We start from the raw sequence: 10337 nt of genomic DNA, 5'->3' as shown, positions 1-10337 counted from the left end.
AAACCTGTGAGAAGGAAGGCAGCCAGGTTTGTAGAGGGCCTCAAGACCATACCATGTGAAGACCAATTGAAGTAACTAGGGAAGTTTAGTACAGAGTAGAAAACACAGAAAGAGAATTTTTTTTTTGTCAAAGTAATAAGGGTTAAGTGATTTGCCCAGGGCACACAGATAATAAATGTCAAGTATCTGAGACCAAATTTGAACTCAGGTCCTCCTGACTCTATGGCTGGTGCTCTATCCACTACACCATCTAGCTGCCTTATAAAGGGGATATTATAAATAGATTTCTCATATTGGAAAGTTGTAATATAGGTTAGAGGTTAGGCTTTTTTTTTTGCTTGAGGGCAAAACTAGGCACAATGGACAGAAATTGTTGAGAGGTAGATTTAGGTTTGTGGTAATGGAAAAAGCAAAAACTTCCTGACAACTAGTACTGCCTAAAAGTGGAACAGGAGGCCTCAGGAGGTAGTAGGAGTAAGCTTCCCCTCACTGGAAGTCTTGTTGGACATGACATAATGGTCATGTAGTTCATTTGGTTTGAGGTCTTTTCCAACTTGGAAATCCTGAGAAGCCCCAAAGGTGAAAGGACTTGCCCAAAGACATCGGGTCAGCCAACAAGCGTTTATTAAATCCTATGTGCCAAGCATCGTGTCGGGCATTAGGGATGGAAAGAAAAACAAAAATATGGTTTCTAGCATAAAGAACTTCAGAATCTAATGAAGAAGGCAACATGTAAATAATTATGTATAATTATCATGATAATAATGATATACACACAGAGTATATGGATTGTAGTAAGTGGTAGATACTGGATTTGAACCCCAGCACAATGTCTAGTGTTTTTCCCACTCCACCAGGATTTCTTCTCTTTTCTCCTGAATAAGATGCAGCACATGTTAGTTTACACCAGCACTTGAGAGGAGATAATTGTGTTAATTGTCTTCACTGATTGCCTTGCCTTTCTAAGAAAGAAAAAAGAATAAGAGGGAGAAAAATAAAAGCAAATTGATTGAAGGAAAAAGGCCCAGGGCCAAGACTGGGTAGATTCACAACTAGATCATTGTTCTCTTTGTTGGTGAGTTTCTTTTTTATTTTGAAATACAAATGGAGATTTTAAAAGTTTATTTTCTTCTTTCTCAGCTTCCCTTCATACTTCTACCTTCATTCATAATTTGCAAACTAAGGGCTCCTTGGTGTTATGAAAAGTGTACTGGTTGGGGGAAGAAGACCTGGAAGCCAGTCCCAACTCAGTTGCTTGTTAACATGGTGAGTTTGAATAATTCAACTGCCTTCTCTAAGTACATGGTCATTCACCTTGCCCAGGTATGAAGACAAGGAGACATATATGATTGATCTCATAAGACTGTGCTGAAAAAATTTCTGTGCAAATGATAATGCTCTATAGAAATCCACCTCATTAAGAGGAGAAAATCATTGCATATCAAAGCTACTCAGAGTCTCAGAGATCATTTGGTCCAGCCCCCTCACTTGACAGATAAAGAAACTGAGGAATAGGTAAAATGATATGTCAAAGGTCACATACTTAGAAAGTAGTAGATGCTGAATCTAAGTCTTCTGATTTAGAATTCAGTCCTTTTCTCCCAAATGATGCCAACAGAACTTTGGTAGTCACCAAATCAAGCCTGTTTCTGAGAACAAAGAGCCCCATGGATCCATCTGAAAAAATACTATCCTTCCAAAGAGGCCACGATTGGACAAGGACTCCACTCTGTCTGTCTTTGCTCATCAAATTTCTAAGCACTATTCTCAGAGACCTTTAAAACTGAACTGGACAGAGAGAGGAAAAAAATGCAGTTGTGAGCAAAGCTACTGGGGACCCCTGGGAACCAGAAGCTTATTTATTATTTATGTTTGCTACTTACATCATTTGGATTTTTCAAGATGAACCCAGTACAGTACAACAGCCTCTAGGAATATGAGTACAGGAAAAGGGAATGATTTATTGACAAAGCATGTTAACAACTCAAAGACATTCTACCGGTGGATAGACAGATGGACATGAGGGAGTAATAGCCTATAGACAGGCATGGGGATGGGAGATAGGAACAACATAGTTACTAATTCTATTTTGTTCATTTTATCCAGATACGCTGTGACAGGAGCAGTTTTGTAAACCAAGCTTTATGTTAACAAAATAATTTAATGTGTTATCACATTCCATAGAATAATAGCTCTAGAACTGGAAGGGACCTTAGACGTCATCTAGTTCAACATCTTCATTTTACACTTACTGAAACCAAGGCAGAGAGAGGTTGAGTGACGTGCCTTGGGTTGTACCGTTGAGGCAAGTATCTGAGGTGGGATTTGAACCCAGGTTCTTTGACTCCAAATTCACCACCCTCGTGGACTCTCTTGATCCTCAGAGCAGCTCTATAATATGAACCGGGCAGGCATCAACTTGTCAGATAATGATAAGATTCAGACTGGGCCTCAGAGATCACCTAGTACATAATTTGAAGCAGGAGCCACCTCTTCTCTTCAGTTTTCTCTTAGAGACATCTATTGATAATAGGAGCTCACTATCTCCTGAGCAATCTCCATTCTATTTGTTGGCTTGAATTGTTAGTACCTTGGGTTTTGTTTTTGTTTTTTTCTCTTATATTGAGACAAAAATGGACATTTTGAACATTAATCCTAGTTCATTTTTTTTCAACAATCTCATTAAGGGCCTACTAGGTGTAGTGAACAATGCTAAGGAAGCCTTAGATATGAGAGACACAATCTATACCCACATGGAATGTTGCATTCTAGGCTCAAGAAGAAAAACCAAACTTATTACATCTTTCACATTCATCCTCTTCTCTTTAGTCCCACTACCACCAGCCTAGTGTAGTCCCTAATTCCCTTTCTGAAATATCATAATGGTCTCTTCATGAGCCTTCTTGCCACCTTGCTGGTCCTGTGATTTATCCTTCACCATGCTGCCAGAGGAATTTTTCTTATTCAGGACTCTGGTTTTTATTCTTTTGCTGACAACCCTCCCATACTCTGTTCTCTAATAAGCAAATAAGTAAGTCCCAACTCCTGCTCAGCATCCAAGTCCTTTGACAACCTGGTTTCACTGACATTTATGCTCCAGCCAACCTGGTCTACTCTCTGGCCCCCTGAATATTTCTTGTATTCTCCTATGATCAGATCTTTACCCAGGAACCCTTTTATTTTTGCTTTTTATCACCAACAATTCACACAGAACCTTGCAGTCAATTGGCATAAAATTTTAATTGATTTAAAATCTTCTTTGGGGGACCTTTGAACCCTTGAATAAGTTGCTGCCTTATTGGGGTCCATTCCAGTCATTCAACAGTTAATGAAAGGAGGCTGACAGCCTTAGAATGGAAAAGATACTCAGTAACGATACTATAGTGCTTAGTTTGGATAGATGTGGGCCTCTATCACCACCCTCTGGAGACTCACACAGGCTTGGAAGAGCAGCCAGGTCTAAAACCATCCTAGCCCTCAAGAAGTTTCCATTCTGTTGTTGTTGAGATGTTTCAATTGTGTCCAACCCTCTATGACCCTATTTGGGTTTTCTTGGCAGAGATTCTGGAGTGGTTTGCCATTTCCTTCCCCAGCTCATTTTACAAATGAGGAAACTGAGGCAAACAGGGTTAAGTGACTTACCCAGGGTCACCCAGCTAGTAACATTGTACTTTGACCCTGGAATAATGATGCCATTTTGGTCCTCTTCCGCCAGAAATGACAACAGCTTTGAAGGTCTGGGATTTAGTGCAGGTGGGACTTTTTAATGACCTTAACTGACTCAACACAGCTAGAGTCTACCAGGAATCTACCGTCATGGGAAAGACAGCTTAAACCTTACTGCCCTGGACTAATCCAGGCCCAGGGACAGAATTCTCACCTTTCAGGTAAAAAAATTAAAAATACAAAAAGACTTAATCCATATGAGCATTGGGAAGGGTCAAACCCTGATAGTGAACCTGTCGTATTTGCTTCCTGTTTCCAGCAAATAGTTGTAAATGTATTATATGACCATGGACAATGACATTATCTCTGTCAGCCTCAGTGTCTTCATCTAAAAAGTGGGCATGATAACACTCCTATTACTCTCCTTAGAGGACTTTGTGAGGAGAGTGCTATGAAAATCATAAGGTGATGTGTGAAGGCAAATGATTATCTTCAGGATTATTGTGAGGAAAGCCCTTTGTCAAATAAGAGGTATTGTATTAGAAATGTGATCTATTATCATCATAGATATGAAATTGACTTGAAAATTGTAAAGTTTGTCCCAGGGTGGTATTACACAGCGCCCCAAACAGGGAGCAAGCCAGCATCTTCCTCCTTTCTTTTCTACTATCTCTTTTTGTTTTTGCTTTTTGGAGGGCAATCAGGGTTAAGTGACTTGCCCAAGGTCACGTGGCTAGTTTTTGTGTTAAGTGTTTGAGGCCAGATTTGAACTCAGGTCCTCCTGACTCCAGGGCCGTTGCTCTACTCACTGTGCCACCTAGCCACCCCAGTTGTCTACTATCTTGATTGATTTTGCAACATAGGTTCTGAAATGCACACACCAAGTCCTCATCTAATCTTTGCTTAAGATACCCATGGCAAGGAAACATACCATCCTTTGATGCCTGTCATTTCATTAATGGGCAACTTTAATTGGTAGCAAGTTTTGACTCACACATCAATGTGCCTTTTTGAAAGGTGCATCTATGGCTTTTGATTCTGTCCTCTTAACCTAAACAATTCAGGTCAAGTCATCATCTTCTCTGGGTCAACTCTTTAAATACTTGACAACTTTCATGTCCCCCATGAATTTTTTCTTCTACAGATAAAACATTAGTAATTTCCTTAATCAGTCAGTCCTAAAATGGTATGATTTGAAGGCTCTTCACCATCCTATTTACTCAGCTCTGAACAATCTCATATCCTTTTTAAACTGTGACATCCAGAAATAAACACATTACCCCAGATATGATCAGGCCAGGACAAAACACTATGAGACCATCACCTCCTTTGTCATGAACACTGACTCTCTTATTATATCCTAAGGTTACACTTACTAGCTGTGTGTGACCCTAGACAATTCATTTAACCCTATTTTCCTCAGTTCCTCATCTGTAAAATGGACTGCAGAAGGAAATGCAAACCACTCTAGCATCTTTGCCAAGAAAACCCCAAATGAGGTCACAAACAGTTAGAAATGACTGAAATGACTAAACAGTAACAACAAAGGCTGCATTATTATTATTGACTGCTTCCTCACACTGGTAAATAATACTGAACTTGGAATCAATTAAAACACCTATATTATCTTCTGACTAACAGATATTGCTCCATGCCTTCCCAATCCTATTACAATAAAGTTGTTTTCTGAAACTCTTGGTGAATTTTGATGTTTTTGCCTATTATTTCAGAGTCTCTGGATCGGTCTGATGTCAAGAGATTTTTAGATCCTGATTCTGTCATTCAATTTGTTGACTATCTCTCCTAGCTTTGTGTTATCTACAAATTATATAAGATGATAAGAATTAGAAGTATGAGGGACCCAAGGGTCACAGAGTCCAACATCTTTATTTGACAGATGAGGAAACAGAGGAACAGAAAGCAGGGATATAGTTTGTCCAGGGCTATACAGCTTGTTAGTGGCAGAGTTGAGATTTGAACTCAAGTACTTTAAGTCCAAATGTTCTAGTTATGGATCTGCTCTAAAATTGAAAAATCTGAGCTCTGATCTGGAGTCTCTGCTATAATAATATTAACAATAACAAATCATAACCAATAGCACTTATACAGTGTTTTAAAGTTTACAAAGTACATTATTTCATTTTTATCTTATTTATTGTTAAATTATCTCATTTTATCCTTATAACAACCCTGGGAAATAGGTGCCATTATTAACCTCATTTTATAGATTAGGAGACTGATGCAGACAGATTGACTTGCTCAGACTCACATAGATAATTAGTAGCTGAAGTTGTATTTGAACTCAGTTCTTGCAGACTGAGTCCAGCGTTCTATCCCCTGTGTCACCTGGCTGCCCTTACTGGCTTTACCTTATTCATTGCCTAACTCTGAGGCACCTTAAAGGCATCTCAAAGATTTCAGATGTAAGAAACATTAAAAAGGAAGACTCAGCTCTGAAATTTGGAACCCAATTATTATATACAGTATCTAAGCCCATGAGAGCCTCACACATTAGATTCCTCTTGATGAATCCTAGGGAGAAACAATCTTGCAATTACTACAGTACTGGAGGATTCTCATCAAATTCAAGAAATTCCTTAGGTGAATCCTAAGTAAAAGAAATTGAGCTCAGCATTGGGGGAGTTTAGATAAGACAAGGACTCTGCCCTTATGAAATTTATAGTTAAATAAGGGGAAAAGACACCAACATAGAAGACTGCTATGCACAATAATATAGAAATGCGTTGGAAAAATGCAAACAAAGTGGGATCAGAAAGGGAAAGTCATTTCTGCCTAGAGGCTGAAGGATGGCTTTGTAGAAGAGATGGTGCTTGAGGTGGACTTCTTAGTATGGAATTCAAAAGGCACAGTAGACTAGAAAGGGCATTCAGAACAGAGGAATTTGTGAAAGAAGCATGTTCATGGGTCAAAGATATCTACAGTTTGGCTGGGTCATTGAAAAAATGACACAGCCCCCGTCCTCACGGGATTTTTGTATCAGATGAACAACAACATCAAGAAGATAGAGAGGGATTATGGCAGGAAAAATTAAGAAGGGTGACATTGGATGGGAGAGTGGCATAGTAGAGAGAACACCAGACTGGGGAACAGGGATGCCTGAGTTCAAATTCTATCTAGCTGTGTGATTTTGAACAAATAACACCTCTAAACTCCATTTCTCTTCATCTGTCCCACAAAAGGATTGTTTTCAATGACATATGAGAGACCCCTTCTGGATTTAAATCTATGATTCTATGGTTACTTTTAGTCAGGGTTAGATGGGAAGACTTCATGGAAGAGGTAACACTGAAAAGAAGGATTTCCTTTGAGTCATACTGAATAGCCTGGATGAAAGGAAGGAGGGGAGGGGAAGCAAAACAGGTATTAGATGCAGATATACTGAGTTGGTCTTTCTTAAGGGGAACAAGAAAAGGATGTTCCTCTGTGACTTTTTTCTCTTTTTTAATGTATTATTTATTTTTAACACTCTATTTTTAAAATTTTTAAATTCTAAATTCTCTCTCTCTCACCTCTAACAGCTTCTCCACCCACTGAGAAGGCAAGCAATATGATGTCAATTACATATGTGAAATTGTACAAAATATATTTCCATATTGTTCATATCACAGAAAAGCCAGAAAAATAAAGAAAGTGAGAAAAATATACTCTGATTTGTGCTCAGAGTTCATCACTTCTCTCTCTGGAGGTGGAGAACATTTTTTCATCATGAGTCCTTTGAAATTGATTTGGTGCATTGTATCTATCAGAGTAGTCAAGTTTTTCACAGTTGATCATCATTACAATATTGCTGTAACTGTGTATAATGATCTGGTTCTGCTCACTTCACTTTGCATCAGTTTATATAGGCCTTCCCAGGTTTTTCTGAGACTATCCCTGCTCATCATTTCTAATAGCACAATAAAGCTCCATCACAATTATATGCCACAACTTGTTCATTTGTTCATCAGTTGATGGACATCCCCTCAATTTCCAATTCTTTGCTACCCTAAAAAGAATTTTTTTTTTGCTACCCATAATTTTCTTATATATGTTATTTTTCTTTTCCTTTGATCTATTTGGTATATAGACTTAGTAGTTTTTTGCTGTGTTAAAGGGTATGCATAGTCTCAGTGCTTTTACAAATTTTTCTCCAGAATAGTTAGACCAGTTCACAACTCCACAAAATATTCATTAGGGTACCTATTTTCCCACATCCCCTCCAGCATTTGTTATTTCTGATGGGTATAAGGTGATACATTTCTCTAATCAAATAGTAATTTAGAGCATTTTTTTTCATATAACAATAGATAGCTTTGATTTCTTCTGAAAATTGCTTTGATTTCTTTTTCTGAAAACTAAAAACTTCATATCCTTTGATCATTTATCAATTGAGAAATGGGTCTTTTTTTTTTATAAATTTGACACAGCTCCCAATATATCAGAAAAAACAAGGCATTTATCAGAAAAAAAAAAAACTTCCTTTAAAGATGTTTATTTACTATTGCTTCACTTTTAGCAAAATGTAGTTTCCTTGTTTATCTCTTTTAATTAGGTCTAGTTTTTGCTTTTGCTTTGTTTAAGATCAAGATTGCTACCCCTGACTTTTTTTTTACTTCAACTTAAGTATCATAGATTCTGTTTCAGCCACTTATTTTATTTATTGCTTCTGATCACTGCCTCCCTTAATCCATCTTCCCTTTTATTTCCCCCCTCCTCCTTTTCTATTATCCCCTTTCCCTCCTATTTTTCTGTTGGGTAACATAGATTTCTGTACCCAACCGTGTGTGTGTGTGTGTGTGTGTGTGTGTGTGTTCCTGTTTATTCTTCTTTCTTTGAAATAATTCCAATTAGGATTAGGTTCAAGCCTTGCTTACCACCACCACCCCCATTTTCCCCTCCACTAGAAAAGCTCTTCCTTGGTGCACCTCTTTGACATGAGATAATTTCCCCATTCTGCCTGCCCCTTCCCCCTTCTCCCAGTGCATCCCTCTTTCTTACCCCTACATTTTTTTAGATAATCCCAACATATTTGACTCATACCTATACCTTCTATATAGACTCATTCTAACTGCCCTAATAATGATAAAAGTTCCTGGGAATTACATGTATTATTTTTCCAAGTAGGAATGTAAATAGTTTAGCCTCATTGAGTCCCTTAGGATTTCTCTTTCATGTTTACCTTTTTATGCTTCTCTTGAGTCTTATGTTTGAATGTCAGATTTTCTATTTAGCTCTGGTCTTTGCATCAGGAATCCTTAAAAGTCCTCTTTCATTAAATATTCTTTTTCCTCCTCTGAAGTATTACTTGGTTTTGCTGGGTAGGTTATTTTTGGCTGTAATCCTAGCTCCTTTTCTATCTGGAATATTATATTCTAAGCCCTTTGCTTCTTTAATATGGAAGCTGCTAAATCTTATGCAATATTGACTCTGGCTCTACAACATTTGAATTGTTTCTTCCTGACTCCTCATAATATTTTCTCCTTGACCTGGGAGCTCTGAAATTTGGCTATAATGTTTCTAGGAGTTTCATTATGGGATCTTTCAGGACGTGATCAGTGGATTCTTTCAAGTTCCATTTTATCCTCGAATCTAAGCTATAGGGTCAATTTTCCTCAATAATTTCTTGAAATAGGATCTTTAGACTCTTTTTATCATAATTTTCTGGCAGCTTAATAATTCTTAAACTATCTCCTTAAAATAGTTTGCAGGTCAGCTCCTTTTCTGATGAGATATTTAACATTTTCTTCTATTTTTTTTTCATTTTTTGGCTTCATTTTATTGTTTCTTGATGTCTTGTAGAGTCATTAGCTAAATTCTAATTCTTAAGGAATTATTTTCTTCAGTGAGCTTTTGAATTTCTTTTTCCATTTGGTCTTTTTTTCCTTTTTAAGGAGTAGTTTCTTCAGTGAATTTGTTATTCCTCTTTTACCATTTGGCCAGTTCTGTTTTTAAGGTTTTATTTTCTACAACATTTTTGTGCCTCTTTTGCCAAGTTGTTCTGTTAATAATTTTCTTGCATTATTCTCATTTCATTTCCCAATTTTAGCTCCACCTACTCATCATGTTCTTTAACTCTTTGGGGAATTCTTGTTGGGGCTTATGTCCAATTAGTAATTTACTTTTATACTTTTTTGTAGTTATTTTCACATTGTTGTCTTCTTTTGAGTTTGTGTCTTGTCTGGTCTTCCCTGCCACCATAATAGCTTTTTATTGTTGAATTTATTATTGCTGTTGTTGTGGTGGGTGGTGGTGGTGGTGTTTTCTCATTTTTCTAGCCTATTAATTAACCTTGAACTTTATATTAAAGTTAGGCTCTGCTCACCTGGGAGTGGTGCAGCATTGCCCCAAGCTTCAGACTTTTTTGTTCTGTTCTTTTCAGAAATAGTTCTAGAGGTCTGCAAGCTTTTGTTGATTCTTCGGTGGTGTGGTCCTGGAAGAGGTGTGGTGATGGTTGTCCTGTTCTGTGCTTTGATCTTAACCCAGGAGGGACCTCTGCCCCCCTGTAGCTACAAGTGCTAGTGCTCCTCTTGGCTCTGGAACAGTGACCAAGGTCTCTGCTTCTTTGTGACTGACCACAAGCATTCCTTTCTGCCCTGGAGCTGTGACCCGGAACTGCTTATGGACAACAGATTTGTTAAAACAGTGCTGTCCTGCCCCCTGCACCAGAAAAG

The 10337-nt window shown here is 37.9% G+C and overlaps 1 protein-coding gene across 1 annotated transcript in view; it reads left to right on the top strand.

The window, feature by feature from the left end:
* Nucleotides 1–1139: 1139 nt before the first annotated feature.
* Nucleotides 1140–10337, top strand: part of TENM4 (teneurin transmembrane protein 4) — a 1707472-nt gene continuing 1698274 nt past the window's right edge. The window contains exon 1 of the mRNA XM_069070949.1: nucleotides 1140–1266. The gene's annotated coding sequence lies outside the window, so the exon portion shown is untranslated. The remainder of the gene's footprint in view (nucleotides 1267–10337) is intronic.

The sequence above is a fragment of the Petaurus breviceps genome, unplaced genomic scaffold (genome assembly GCF_028583685.1).
Source record: "Petaurus breviceps papuanus isolate PSGF00001 unplaced genomic scaffold, PetGlider_PUasm1.0 90823, whole genome shotgun sequence".
NCBI lineage: Eukaryota > Metazoa > Chordata > Mammalia > Diprotodontia > Petauridae > Petaurus > Petaurus breviceps.
This window is presented reverse-complemented; position numbering and strand designations above follow the sequence as displayed.